Here is a 16,084-nt window from a genome sequence, read left to right as displayed (position 1 = left end):
TAAAAGTTCCCAAAGGACCCTCCCATGTACGGTGAGGAGTGAAGCTTCTCTCTGACTCTCCGCCATTTTCTCTCTGTCTTACTGTCTTTAATCACCTTTCTACAGTGTGACCCAGATTTTGAAGAAGTTGCATTCCTGGATATACAGAATTCAGGAAACCAGCTCGGGCTTTCTGCTATAGTTGTTATTTTCCATCTCCTCTTAACATTATGGGAGTGTAGTCTCTGATATTTTTTTTCCCCCAATGCCACTAGGTAAGTTCCACAAGAGCAGAGGGCTTGTACGTCTTATAAATCCCCTTGATGTATGCCATGTCCAACACCTAGAAACATGTCTAGCCCAAAGTAGATACTTAGGACACACTTGTCAAATTAATTAACGAATACATTCAACTTTCCAGCTTCGCATTTGGGGCCCCATGGGTTAGCCATCTGGATCTGTGCGTGGGCACCACAGTCAGTGTGTACTGATGTCAGTGTGTTCCCTTGTTACAGAGGCAAGCCTTCTGGACTGAAGAAAGACGTGCTTGTGTTAGTATTTGGTTTGAGCTGTTTTGACTTTTTCCTTTACTTTTTATCTCAAGGTTATAGCTACATGGTATGTCAATATACTGCGGGTCAGATCACTCTCTCCCGTTTGCATGTTTGGAAAATAAAGACTGTTGAAATACTCATGTTAAACAGTACAAAGATGTCAAACAAAGGGAATATGTTTTGTTTTAATCTGGGGGGGGGGATTTTTTTGGTGTTTGTGACACTGTAACACTAACCCTGACTCTGTCACTGTGACCTGTAAACCTGAATTTATTAGTGATTAGGAAAGTCGTCGCCACTTATTATAACAAAAGAAGGGACAGAGGGAGAACTAGGGATTTCTCTGTGTGTTTTCCCTGCTGTAGGAAATCTTTCCATACTGATTTCATTAACGCAAGAAGACTTTCAGGAAGGGCAGCTACCGGCAAAGAAGAGAAAATGTAATTCTGCCCCTGGCCCGGGCTTCCTCTCAGCTCGGCCACATCTCCTGTTCCCAGTGTCTGGCAGCCAGGGAGGCTCACAGGGTCCCTGCCCCTCCAGGGCCCCTCCCTCCCATTTGGCACTAACTTACTGGAAGGCCAGTCTGTAATCCCTGGTGGAGGTGGTGTTTGTCAAGGTCTTTGCAGGCTGCTTTGCAGATCCTTCCTTCCCCCTCACCATCTTGGCACAGGGAAGAATGGTAGAAGTTCTACCAAACTCTTCAATCCAGCTTTGCCACTGGAAAAAAAACCCCAAAAGTCCCCCAAAAAACTGACATTTTGATTCCAACACTCACCCACCCATCCCCTGCAAAAAAAGAAAGAAAAGGAAATGTACTCTGGACCCCCAGATAGATGGGATAACGTCAGTGATGCTGAGAGGGAGAAGCTGATTTGGACATTCTCCACCTCTCTAGATACACTCCTTCACACGTGAGCCCTAGGAATAACAGCTCTGTGTGTGCTCAAGTCTTAGGGTTTTTTTAAAAGTAAGTTTCAAAGACACAGAAGGGGTTCCATTTTGCCAAGATAAAAGAAAATGGAGCTCTAAACAAGAGATGGAAAGAAAATGCTTTATCTCCCCAGGAGCTTCAGGTGACTACCTTCATTTGTTTACACATTAGAGAGTTAGCTCCTCTAGCAGAAAGAGCATGGGCTTTGGCATCAGAGAGACCTGGGTTCCAGCCTCTCACACTGTTAGTGGGAATGTAAACTGGTGCAGCCACTTTGCAAAACAGTGTGGAGGTTCCTCAAAAAACTAAAAATAGAGTTGCCATATGATCCAGCAATCCCACTCCTGGACATATACCCAGGCAAAGCTATAATTTGAAAAGATACATGCACCCCTATGTTCATAGCAGCACTATTTACAATAGCCAAGACTCGGAAACAATCTAAGTGTCCATCGACAGAGGAATGGATAAAGAAGACATGGTACATATATACAATGAAATATTACTCAGCTACAAAAAAAAGAATAAAATAATGCCATTTGCAGCAACATAGATGGACCTAGAGATTATCATACTAAGCGAAGTAAGCCAGAAAGAGAAAGACAAATACCATATGATATCATTTATATGTGGAATCTAAAATACAACACAAATGAACATATGGATGAAACAGAAACAGACACACAGACATAGAGAACAGACTTGTGGTTGCCAAGGGGGAGAGGAGGTGGGGGAGGCATGGATTGGGAGTTTGGGATTAGCAGATGCAAACTATTATATATAGGATGGATAAACAACAAGGTCCTACTATACAGCACAGGGAACTATATTCAATATCCTGTGATAAACCATAACAGAAAAGAATATCTATCTATCTATCTATGTATCTATCTATCTGAATCACTTTGCTGTACAGCAGAAGTTAACACAACATTGTAAATCAACTATATTTCAATTAAAAAAAAAAAAGACCTGGGTTCTGTACTGAGGATTCCATCTGATATATACAAAAAGGAATGAAAGGGCTTCCCTGGTGGCGCAGTGGTTGAGAGTCTGCCTGCCGATGCAGGGGACATGGGTTCGTGCCCCGGTCCGGGAAGATCCCGCATGCCGCGGGGCGGCTGGGCCCGCGAGCCATGGCCACTGAGCCTGAGCATCCGGAGCCTGTGCTCCGCAACGGGAGAGGCCACAACGGTGAGAGGCCCGCGTACCGAGAAAAAAAAAAAAAAAAAAGGAATGAAAAAATTAGAAAATTAATACCCTGCTAACCTCAGTGCAGCAACTGATTCAAGCACAATGGATACCTTTACAATGGAAAATATCTTAACCAGGATAAAGGTTAAGTCACCATCTTAACCAAGTGATCAAATTTTAAGTCACCAACAACAGGGCAAACCGACCTCACCGCCTCCTGATATGATGCATTGCCTCCTGATATGATACCATTACCTGTGTAGCACTTCTGGTAAAAATGTATAGCTTGAATCTAATCACAAAGTTACAGTCAAACTCAGATTACTGGGACATTTTACAAAGCACTAGCCTGGACTCTTCAAAACTGTCCATGTCATGAAAGATAATAAAAAAGTTACTGGGACAATTGGGGAAATATAAACCTGGAGTTTCTATTAGATAACACTAGTGCATCAACGTTAAGTGTCTTGGGAGTATGAATGGCATTACAGTTACGTAAGAGAACGTCCAATTGGTGACTAGGTACGTTAGTGTTCTTTATGCTTTCTTCCAGCCTTTCTGTAGGGTCGAAAATTTCAAATTAAAAGGTGGGAGAACAAAAGGGAAAAAAGAAAAGATCTATGGCTTTAGTAATGTGCAAAAAATGAAAGGCCTAATTTTTACTCAGACATCCAGCCATGCGGCTCAATAATCCTTGAGAGTATTGACGAATGTAGATCACAGTGTAAGGAATGCCCCTTCAACACCAAGACGAACCTGTCTTCCTAGCATAGGAACGATGGACAGATGTGTTTGATTATACCGTGAAGACACAGCCCTCATGCAGACACACTAATGGGTATCTTTCATATACTTTTTTGTCTTTCCAAATATTCCAGGTTCTTAACTGGATTAAAAACATTTCCAGTGCTCATTCATAATGCACACTTCCCTCTGCTTTTGACTAGCTATTCAGCTTCAACTCTGAGTGAACCCTCCCTTCTCATAATGGCTTGGGGTTTAAGGAGAGCAAAGTTCAATTTTTATCATCCCTAACTGGGAATTGTCAAATTTAAAGGCTTTCAATCTGCAAGATGTTTGGATCGAAATAGAGATCTGTGCCTCAACGTGTACTTACCTAATTCAGATTTTATCTGCCTTTTTGTATGTCTGACCCTCAGATGTGTTTTGAAATCATCTGGAATTTATCAGAATTTTCTTCTGTTTTCTCAAAGAAAAACAACTCAAGTGTGTCACCGGCAAACTTGTGCAGCTTGCTGTCGGTTGGCTCTCCCAAGCCCTGCAGCTGGAAGGAAGTGGTCTTACTGGCAGACTTGACGAGCCAGGCAGCCTCCCACAGGCTACTGTGGAGATGTCTGTCTTTTAGAAAGGCTGCTCCTATCTTGTTTTATCATGGAGATAGAGGAGCCACAGATAGAATCGACTGTGACAGCGGCAGTGATTGATTGGTGCTTTGGCCACCAAGGAGAGGGGAAGAAACTAAGAAAACAGGAAGAGAGAACACAGTGGGGGTGTCTGGGGAAGAGAGGTGGGGAAAAGACGGAGAGGAGAGAAGGACAACAAGAGAGAAGTCAGAACACAGAGGAAAACATTCCCGAGGCCAAAACCAGCTTCTTGCGTCACTCTCAGATCCAGAGCCTGGGTTTGGACAGAGTTGACTCCGGGACAGAGGAGTGATGGGAGCCATGGGCCGTCCATGTACATTTTACAAAAGTGGTTTGTAGGGAGGACAAAAGGGAAATAAATAGAGGGAAAGGGCAAAAAAAGCAGAAGGAGAAAGAAGCTGCTCTAAGTATCTGGAAGTATTCTCAGATAATGCTTGTTTTTAAAGTTGCTTTTAGGGACAAAGTTTTAAGTCCTCTTAAATGGAAAACGTATATTCATTTAGATCCTTCTCTTAGCATTTTTGAAAGGGGAAAGGACCAAATTGTTCTGTGAGAAACGAAACACACTTTTTGATCCAATTATACCCAGGTGAAAGGCAAAAGGGAGGGAGGAACAGTGAGGATGAGTTCACTAAAGCCCTCTATGGGTGTCTTTATTATTCCCATTTTACAGATGGCAAAACTGAGGTTCTTGGGTGTTAAACAACAAGTGTGACCCAGCTAGTTAGTGTCAAATCCTGGTTTGGAACTTAGGAATACTTACTCTGACGTTTGTAATTTTTGCTTTTCTCTAGTAGGTCAGTATACAGGTGTACTACATCTTTTAAAGCACATACGTACATCTGAAAATTGAACCATGAAGTACCAAAGCATATAGGGCTGTACTCAAGCCAAGGGCATAATAGGAATGGGGATGCTGTTGCATGTGCACAAAGGAGACGTTATTAGAACTGCTGATTCTACTCTCAGTTACAAAAAACAAAAACAAGATAAAAAAACCGAACAAAGAGATTCCTTGCTATTTCTTTTTTAAAAATTAGAACAAAGAGGGAACTAAAACCAAAGTTTCATTTCTGTGTATGGATGTAAAAATCCCAGAATTCCTATCTAGAGCATTGCTGTGGCTAGTTTTCCATTCTGCAGTGCTTCATGTCGGGGCTCTTGCCCTTGATGTGGAGATAGACTGGGATGGTTGCTGTATGGAATGTTCCTGAACATCTGCTTGAGGGGGTGTGGGCTAAAACAAATGAATGTTATGAGGAGCAGCCTGGTGTAGTAGACAGAGACCAGGGCTGTGTGACCTTGAGTAAATCAAAACCTCATAATCTTGGTGTCCTTCTCAGTAACATGTGGAGGTTAGACTAGATAATTTCTAAGACTCCTTCCATAGCTAAGATTCCATGGCTTAAAATAAATCCCAAAGAAGCAAAAGTACCTAAGTGGCCAAAATGCCTGTCCTTAAGAAGTCTGTATCACTAAGAATGTTATCTCCTTGAGGACTGGAAACTTCCAACTAGATCCCCCTCTATCTTACAAACAATGGGCATGTAATAAACACTGCATGCTGTGTACTGACTGGCTAATTGGATTCTTGCTGGACAGATTTCCCCCAGAATTCCTCCAAGGAGGCCTCACTTTGACCCTCGCGGCACACAAATAACCAGTAACTGGGAGCCAACATCTACCAGCTGGATAATTAAAAGACTCCAAGTAACAAACCGGTGATCTCAGCCCAGCTCTGGTGACTGTGTCATAAAATAATGAAAACTTGTCAACAAACACAGCAGAGGCTAAGGAGGGCAAGGATTGAAGGAACATAAAACCTAATCACTCTTCTTTCCCAGCTTCTTGAAAAGGGATGAAAAGCTGGGAGGGAACTGGTAACAAACATCTCAGGCATGGAGTTCCTGGCGGAAGAGATGAGAATTTAACGAGGATCCGAGGATCCGGATGTGGCAGAAAACTCAAAGGCAAATCCCCATTCACTGGCCAAGAGTCACTAGATAGGGTGAGCCTCTCTCAACTAGTTTCTGATTGGTCAGGAACCAAAGTCCCTACTCTGTTTTCCAAGCAACAGTTAAATATCAGCAGCCTTAATTTTCTATATATTTTAAAATACAGGAAAGCAACATGAGCTAAGCATGGTACAAACAACGGATTCACTCCTTCACTTCATCAAGCTCTCTGCTCAAAGGGCCCCTCATCACAGGCCATCCCTCACCAATCTGTTTCTCCATCTCTTTTCTGAGCTTACTTATGACTACCTGATTTATTCTCCCTAGCTTCCTGGCTTACTTGTTTACTGTGTATCTTCCCAGCTAGAATGAAAGCGCCGTGAAGCCAGTACTTTGTTGTGTTCACTGCTGCATCCCAGAGCCATGAGCAATGCCTGGCCCACAGTAGATGTTTAGAAAGTACTGATGAATGAATTAATGAATGAATTTATGAAGTCACTGCTTATCACAATCGCTAGTTTATCCAGACCATTTTGCTGTGAAAGCTAGCTCCTGAGGCCTTCACATAAAAAGATTTAATTTCTTGTACCTTAAATCTCTCCTGTTCTCCATGAAAATCCACACAGAAACACAAGGAAAATCTTCTGGGTTAGCTCACCCAGCTGTGAGACTGCACCGTGACACTTCTGCATTGTAGGTAGGTATATGGGAGAGGCACTCTGAAGTCACCCACTCTGGGATTCTTTTGGCCTGGCTGAACCAGCACGTGACATACTGCCCATGACCCTGTGTTAAACAGAGGAAGACACAAGGTCACAGACTAACGGCCTGAGTCCAGCAAGAACTTCCGCCTCTGAGAGAAAGCTCTTGTGTGTACTTTTTTAATCCACTGATGATGCCAACTTTTAAATTGGTTCATGTTCACAGTGCTCTATCTAACCTAGTGATTTTATGGATCTCTGCATATTCAAAGGCTTTATCTATTTCTTTATCTGACCACTTTCCATAGATAAAAAGTATTTTCTCCTAATCTGTAGAAAAATGAAATAACAAAGACATATCAAACTTTCACTTGGGAGAATCTGGCTACGCAAACTTATTCTTCTATTGTATTTTCATACAGATGATATTGTGATCTTTTCTGAGATAGGATAACTAATAAACTAAGTGCATCCTTATGACATAAGGAGTTGGGTAGCAGAGTAGAAACATGACCTACCATTAGCAGATGATGGTATCATTTTTGTATACAAAGGCCCACACTTTCCTTTTTCAACAATACAGATATCCTGCCCTAGTTTTTTTTTTTTTTATTTTTTAAAGAGGAGAAAGGTAATTTCTTGGAACTTCTGCATAGCATTGTCCCAGTACATAAACCCTTCTAGTTCTTCCTCACTATCCACAGAAAGCTAATAGACATAAAAGATAAAAGCTAGGCTTAAGCAAGCCTCCTTTATCTAATGGACAAGTTCACTAAGAAGAATGTGGGGCAATGAGAATGAAAAGTACATGGTAATAACCCAACTGGAGGATCACAGACAGAGTCTAAAAGAACCTTAGAGATCCGCTGGTCCATGCCTGTCATTTCACAGAATAATTCCATGGTTAAAATACCAAGAAAAAGAGCCATCCAATTGCAACATTAACCTTAAATTTAAAACGCCAGTTGTGACCGATGATCTTTCTGCTATATCTGCGTTTAGCACTAGGTGTTGCTCTACTGCTATTTATAGATCAGCTTTTCTTTGATACATAGCAGGAATTGAACCTCCTAATTTGAGTTCCATTCTGCAAATGCTGTTTCTAAGATTATGCTCTGCTACTACATTATATGTTATGTTGAACAAACTTCATTTAAATGACGTAGGTATAGCATACTGAATCTACTGAAACAGCCACTCTGGAAAAAAGTGATCAATACATGCCAGGGAAAGGCTATTCCAAAGCTAACTTTTCAAATTGTCCTAATTCAAATATTTACTTAAACTCTGTTTTTATATTGTGTGCAATACAAGGGGAATGACATTGTTAGCTGTGTGTTTCCTGGAACTGACCATCTGCTACAAGGCCACAGATAAAGTTTGTTTATAGAAAAACAAAATATGAAAAAAAAGTTTACCACTGTTCTATTTGAGGTTTAATACTCCCACACATACTAAGTGGGAGAAAGGACAACTTTCTAGAATATTTCTTTCTCCGTGACAACAGAGGACAGAAATACTTTAACCCCCTCTAGTGACAGATGAATCATTACATAGATTAGTTCAGTTGTTCAGAATTGAATGATAATACCACAAGGACAGACAGGTCATGCTTCAAGAAGTTTATAGTTTAGGAAGAGAGCAAATTTTCAATTCACCTGTAAGTTTTAAAGGGTATAAAATTCAGCTGTTGGGCTTCCCTGGTGGCGCAGTGGTTGAGAGTCCGCCTGCCGATGCAGGGGACATGGGTTCGTGCCCCGGTCTGGGAAGATCCCACATGCAGCGGAGCGGCTGGGCCCGTGAGCCATGGCCACTGAGCCTGCGCGTCTGGAGCCTGTGCTCCGCAATGGGAGAGGCCACAACAGTGAGAGGCCCGTGTACCGCAAAAAAAAAAAAAAAAAAAATTCAGCTGTTAAGTGTGACTCTTCAACATCGTTACTTGGTTCTTTCAACTTGGGTCAATTTGGTATAAACCTCAGCATAAATGTTCCAAATTCTACAAGTTACATATGCTATACTTATCTAATCTGAATTTTAAATCTTTGGGATATATGTAACAAAACAATGTCTAGTATATTGTTGCTAAATGTTATTTCTCAGTTTTGATATTTACCAATAACTATTTGTAAGACCAATAATCAGGCAACGATGTTAATAACAGCCCTAGGTTTTTATCAAAAAGGAAAGTGGCAGCCTGAAGCCCAGAGTGGGAGAGTCGTAATCATGCTCTAATCAGAGCTTAGAGCAAAGAGAGAGAGAAACAGTTCATGCAAAGCTAGCTGCTGGGATCCATAGTGTAAATCCTTCAATACAGTCCTAAAGAGAGGGTTTCTTCTAATTTTTATAGTTTGGGCTTCAGGCTGAAAAAACTGAGTCCTTGGTTGAAATTTGACTTTCTTACAAAATATACTTTTCAGCTCTCTCCCTAGCACAAACGCAGCTCTTCTTTTCTGAGGATTCTGTTTTCTTTACATCCTTTGAGGATAAAACTATACTTTGTGGTTTTTATACCATATTCACTTAGGATATTTAAAAACAGAGTAAACTCTACTTTTTCTCCCAATTCTCTCTTCACAGAGGTTCTCCTTTCCCCACCCCTTACAGCCTCAGTGATAATGTAAAATAGTTTCCACTATTAGTTTTGCACTTCTGTCAGGCTCCATATTAAAGATGGGCAATTTTTCAAAAGTGATAGGTCAAACTCCTGATCCATGTTCTTGTAAACTTGGGGTAGGAAGATGTTTACGTGTTAAGAGAATTGTCTATTTTCTCCAAAGGGGAGAGGGGGAAGAATTTTTGAAAGAATCCATTTTGGAAATCAATGTTTAGTGAATGGCAGGACGGAGAGGCCAGTAGGTGCCGAGGAAATTTCTGCCATCTCTAGTCAGACCCACGTCTACATGGACCATTTATAGGTAAGTCTGTGGGTGTGTGCGTAGTGGATAAGAACAGTAAGAGCTATGAAAATACACTTACCATTCACACACACACACAAATTACAAAATGCTTACCCTTCATTTTTCTTAAGACTAAATTAACCAAAGCTTAAAAAAAAATTCTGCTGTATGAGCTCTTCTAATGTCACCTACTAATCTCTTCCATCCCTTTCAATCCTCCAAGCAGGTTCCATCTGCATGATTCCAAAGAGGTGAACATGGGTCCTGTTCCTGCTTAAAAATTGTTTCCAGCCTAGCTTAACCACCTCTAACGTTCAAGTTCATTCCAAGATTGAGACAAAATCTCTCTATCTAAAGCAAAATAAAAGCTAAATTCCAACCTTTTGGCCTCATTTCATGTTTTATTATTCTACGTTAAATTCCTACCTTTTGGCCTCATTTCATGTTTTATTATTCTATGTTTCCTAATAATACATTTTGTAAATATTGAAATGGGCACACGTTCTGTGTACCAGAGGCAAGGCTATGCACAGTTAACGCAAGTCGCGATCCTCAGAAGAGGTCCATTTCAGGCCACATGCAATTTACATTTTTTCCTCCTTCTTGATATAGCAAAAAGAAAAAAAATCTAGAAAACATTATAGAATCCAATTATATGCATTTTTAGGCCAATGATAAAGCATAGGCTTTTAATGCTCACAGTAGGGACAGAGCTGGCCTGAGCTGCAGCCTGGGGATGTGTAAGCTGACGTACAGCTGTGATATTCACAAATCAGAAAATGTGGGGACCGCATTATTACAAGGTGCTACTAAAAAGCTTATTAAAGTAGCATTATTAAAGCCTAGAGATGTTTGCTTAATACCAGCTAAGCTCACACACACTTGAAGAATTCATTTTATGTGTTTTAATAATAATAATAGAAATAAAAATTTCCCCCCAATCTGCTTACTTATTTCTTGTTAATTCTTGGTTAGAGAAAACAGTAATTATAAGAAAGACATTTCAAAGAGCACGTACATTTGCGTCAAATAAAAGAAGTATTTACAACATAGATTTAATTATGCTTTTTAAAACGTAATTATTTCAGTTAGACAAACCTTGTGCTCTATTTCCTTAAAGGAGAGGTTCGCAACATTTTGGGGGTGCACTTTCAGTGAGCAAAAGCCTTCCTTTTGAATACCCACATCAAAGTAACTTTGGAATGAGCAATCAGTAGTTTCTCCCTGATGTGGTAAATGTGGTGTTTTTAAACAGAGGACACTCTATAGCACAGGTGAGTTACCTTTTATCGGCACTTCCTCATGATGAATGATAAAGAAAGATGCTCTTTGAAGTGCATCGGTTTCCTCTTCAGATTTTTTTCAAAATACTTCAAAACACTGAATCCCTGGGCAACACTATTTTCCTGTGACTTTACTCCTGCCTGTAGAATTGTAGGACTCTGCCCCAATTCTGCAGGAGAATGTTTCCTGTCTCCCTCTGGGAGTCTGCTATTCTTGCAGCAGAGGCTCCTCCATTCATTTCCTCCAGCTGCCTCTAGGCGGCCCTGTGCCCTGTGCCTTCATCCAGCAGCTGAGGTGATGCTCCAGCTGCTGCATGTCCTTGGCAGATAGCTGCAGTATGATCTAGTCCATTATCTTTGGACCAGGCCTCTGGCCTTGACTCTCCTTCCTTGTGAGTCTTCTTCCCCAGGGGAGTCCACAGCCTCGTACACATACAGCTGGCCCTGGAACCTCCCTAGGTTTGTCTGAATTTGCAACAGTTCAGGCTGGCCTGGGGGCCCTCAGTTATATAAAGATTGGGGCTCGCACTGTCAGTCACCAACTGCTTGGTGCTTAGCTACAGAAAGATAGGAGGAAAGGGATGGCGGGAGGGTGGGAAGAGGAAGAAAGGAGGTGGGGGGAGGGAGGGAGGAGGAAAGAAGGAAAAGAAGAAAGAAAGAAATTTTAAAAGGATGAAAGAAAAGGACTGGAAATGAAAATTCTAAAAGGTACATGTTTCCTGTCTGTAAGAAGTTTATTATCTACTTGGTTATAATTATTCATAGCTAAATACACTGCAAATTTCATAACAAGATGACTAAATCAGGGCATATCTAGATGCCAGCTTAAAGACTATTTGCAAACAGACAATCGATATCAATCAAGCCAGCCAATAAGTTCCTCTTATAGGACATGTCATTGCAAAAAACAGCTTCTCTGCCTAGGACCAAATCTAAGTTTATGGTTTTAGTAAATGAAAGGAGAAAAACTTTTTCTATCCATCAATCTTTTTTTTTTTAAGATTTTTTTTTAATGTGGACCATTTTTAAACTCTTTATTGAATTTGTTACAATATCGTTTCTGTTTTATGTTTTGGTTTTTCAGCCCCGAGGCATGTGGGATCTTAGCTCCCTGACCAGGAATTGAACCTGCACCCCTGCATTGGAAGGTGAAGTCTTAACCAATGGACTGCCAGGGAAGTCCCTATCCATCAATCTTAAATTCAACTGTGGCCTGGACTTCAGAAATAAGTTTAGTGCTAACGATTTTTGAAAGTCCTTATGCAATATTTTTTCACCAATACTCTCATAGAGGAGGAAATTGCAAGTTAGGGAAATTGCGTAAAGTATTTAGTCTTTAGCTGATCTAAGTATTGGGTCTGAAGAAGTGTGTGAACTTCAAAGACACCAGCAGTCATAGCATTGCTCACCTGGCACTGAAGAATGTCTCCCAAATTCTCTGGGATGAGGAACATCTCTTCTTCCCCCACCCTCCCCCATTCAATGAAACTGGGCCAATTAGAGCACAAATATACAAGTAAAAAGGGTTGTCATCTAATTAGAGAATGAGGGAATACTGTCTACCTGTTCCACATGTGACATTTTTATTAACACTGCCTAACATCATGGTAGCTTTGGGCCAGGCAGGCAGCACTCTTAGGTCTTACTGAGCTTGCAGTCAGCTGAAGCTCTCAGGTGTGTTACTGTACCAGCTCTTCAGGCATCTCCCATGCCATATATACAGCACTGATTTGTCGAACTGGACACTTATCGCTCCTTAATTTCTTGGTAATGTTCACCCACTCTCCTATTCTACTGAAATCAGTGTGAATCTTGATTCTGATATTTTCCCTCAGTTTCCCTCTGCAAACTTAATAAAGACAAATTTGTTACTGCCATCTACTTTATTTAGATGAAGCTACCTGGAATCCTGCGGCAATCTGCTAAAGGTCTTGTTCCAGGCTGATAATCACACATTACTAGAAACACTTTTGGGGAGTGATTATTCAATCAGTTTTGGTTCCACATAATAAAATAATCAGAAATACCATGTATATGTATTCTCCTAATTTACCAGTAGCTCTAGCCAAATATTACATCAGGCTTGTTTATGATAACTAATTCTGAGGAAACCCTTGCTGGCTCATCTGAACTTCCTCATCTGAGCAAAATAATATTCATGAGTAGTTTTCTGCTTATAAAAGTAATAAGAGGCTCTTTGTAAACAGGGTTTGGTTTTTTTTTTGTTTTTTCTGTTTGTTTGTTTGTTTTGCGGTACGCGGGCCTCTCACTGTTGTGGCCTCTCCCGTTGTGGAGCACAGGCTCAGCGGCCATGGCTCACGGGCCCAGCCGCTCCACGGCATGTGGGATCCTCCCGGACCGGGACACAAACCCACGTCCCCTGCATCGGCAGGGGGACTCTCAACCACTGTGCCACCAGGGAAGCCCCCTGTAAACAGGGTTTTAAAATAAATGCATAAAGAAGAAAACAAAGCCATATGAAATCTCACCACCTACCACTGTAAACAGTTTGGTAACTTCCTTTCAGCTTGCTCCTTCCGTGTCCACTCCTCTCTCTCCCTCCTCTCCATGCACATACCTTATTCAATCCCCTCTGACATTCACTCTGTGCCTTCCCATCCCCCAGATCAAGTAACTGGATAATAGTCACCTGGCACTTTAAGAGTATATGGGTACAACAAAACCTGGAAAAAAAAGGGTAAGAGAATTTTGACCTTTAAGATCAAACGCTGCAAGACTAACTCTTAAACAGAAATGTCTGCGTGCATACTTGTAGAGTGATTATTCTTGAAACAGGTCAGAGTAAGTCAAGGACAACTGAGGTGTAGACTTGGACTTACATAGTCAGGAGCAGCCGGAGTTCAAGAGGACATGGCCCCAGCCGCTCATCTGCACCAGGGAGCCACCTGGGTGCCAAGTCAGTGCCCAGGTGTTCTCGCCGATGCCCAGTGGAAGCCACCAGTCGGTAGTGGCCAATTGTCCTGCAAGTTATACCCCTCTGTGGCCAAGGCTTTTTCACACGTGACACAGCCCTCTCTCTTCAATGGCCCAAATGATATTGGAGGAACAGGTAACTCAGATTTCATCAGCCCAAAGCCCTATCTGTGTTGAATGAATTTGAGGCCCAAGTAAAACCGTTGCCAACTGCCCTCCAAAAAACCCCCTTCAACATGTATACATATATCATCATATACATGTGTATTTATCTATAGCTGTACTGTACACTTACACCTCTATACCTCTGGGTACTTGTCAGCCCAAGGCTCTGCCATTGCAGCTGCCTGGTCTCTGCCACACTGAGGTGCTGCTACCATCCCCACAGCTAGAAATCTACTGAAGCCCTTCTCACCCCCCCCTTCCAAGGCTCCACCGCTGAAGGCCAACCTCCCCACTGTTCTGAGTCCCGGTGCCCTCAGCCCTCCCATCCCTTGGCAGCTCAACATCTGCTCAGACAGCACTGAGCTGGAGCGCTGTTTTGTTCCATACAGTTTTTCCTCCTCGGGTGCACACGAGCTCCGATATCTTACTGTGCTTTATTTTTATATTTTAAAACGTCCAGCGAGGTTAAATACTTTTTCATTTATTTATTTGCCATCTTTAAGTTTCTTTTGCAAACTGACTGTGTAGCTCATTTTTCTGTTTGTCTTCTTTTATGTGCCCCCCAATTACAAGCAAACCCTTTTCTCAAATATTGGGAAATCATCTCTTTAGAGGTCCATTGCCCTGAGGTCACTGAACAGCCTTATTAATTCCTGCATGGAGTAAAAAAAAATATATAGGTCTAACTATGTCTTCCCTTCGCTATCTCTGGAATTCCCACTTCAGTAACCTTTTCATCAAAATTATGAAACCCTAATAAATCTTAGGGTTCTATGTAGCTCAGTTCACACAGTCATTGTTAAAGAATGGCAGTCCAGGGCTTCCCTGGTGGCGCAGTGGTTGAGAGTCCGCCTGCTGATGCAGGGAACACGGGTTCGTGCCCCGGTCCGGGAAGATCCCACATGCCACGGAGCGGCTGGGCCCGTGAGCCATGGCCGCTGAGCCTGCGCGTCCGGAGCCTGTGCTCCGCAACGGGAGAGGCCACAACAGTGAGAGGCCCGCGTACCGCAAAAAAAAAAAAAAAAAAAAAAAAAAAAGAATTACAGTCCAACAACAACAAAGAGTAATTTTAGAAGATTTCTGATATTTGTATATCACAAAGACCATAAAAAGGGTTCCAATTCATACCCCCAGCAACACAGAGCTCAAGCCCTTTCGTGCAGCCGCACCGGATCCTCCTCTTGGCTCCGTGCTCTGACACTTTCCCTCTACTCCATTTCCCACACAAGTTTTCTTCCTCTCTCTTCCCCACTGTCTCCTAGATCTTCATTTTGTAGATAGCTTAGCCTCTCTGTCTGAGTCCTCTCTTCTTTTATATCTATCTCTCCTGCCTGGTTCCTTCCTACTCATTTTCCTAATTACAAGTCACAAAGGTGAGGAAGTTGACTAGGCACATTCACACCTTGATCAATTTTGTTCTTGTAACATTTGAAACATTTGACAAAGTCCACTACCATCTGCCAGCAACCACAGGCCTAAGATACCATCAGGAGCAACAGTTTGCACCTGCATGGAAATAACTCTACATAAGAGAGCTATTAACACTTCAAGCTAATTAACTCCAACCCTGCCATCTCTCCTGTACCCTTGGCCAGCTCCCCAACTGCAAATGTACTGGTTATTCATACTCTGGTGTGCTGTGTTTTATCTTTTTTGCCTCATTAGCTCCAACACTAAACCTACCTCTGGGGCCTTCTTATGGTGCTCTGTTGCCCTCTAAACAAACCTCTCATCCTGAAATACTCACAGAACAATATCATGTGTCTTGCACTCCTGTAATGCTACTCTATTCAGTGCAGCCTGATGGAAGGAGGCCACTGTGGGATTGGGGAACCATGTTCACATAATAAAAACTTATCCCTCTTTTTGACAAAAACTCTTTGAAATGATTTCATCTGCAGTTTGAAAATGTTTGTGGCCCTCCTGTTTATGAGTATGGATTACATGCAAAAGTTACAAGGTTAAAAATAAAAGGCAGCCCTTAATAAATATTTGTTAAACTAGTAGAAATATTATTTGTATGGGCCAGTTGCAGATATTCTAAAATGGTTAAGAGGAATTAGTGGACTTAGATGGGACCCAAATCTATAATATCAAGTACAATCA

This window comes from Lagenorhynchus albirostris, chromosome 5, assembly GCF_949774975.1.
Source record: "Lagenorhynchus albirostris chromosome 5, mLagAlb1.1, whole genome shotgun sequence".
In the NCBI taxonomy this organism is placed as follows: domain Eukaryota; kingdom Metazoa; phylum Chordata; class Mammalia; order Artiodactyla; family Delphinidae; genus Lagenorhynchus; species Lagenorhynchus albirostris.
Note: the sequence above shows the minus strand (reverse complement) of the source record.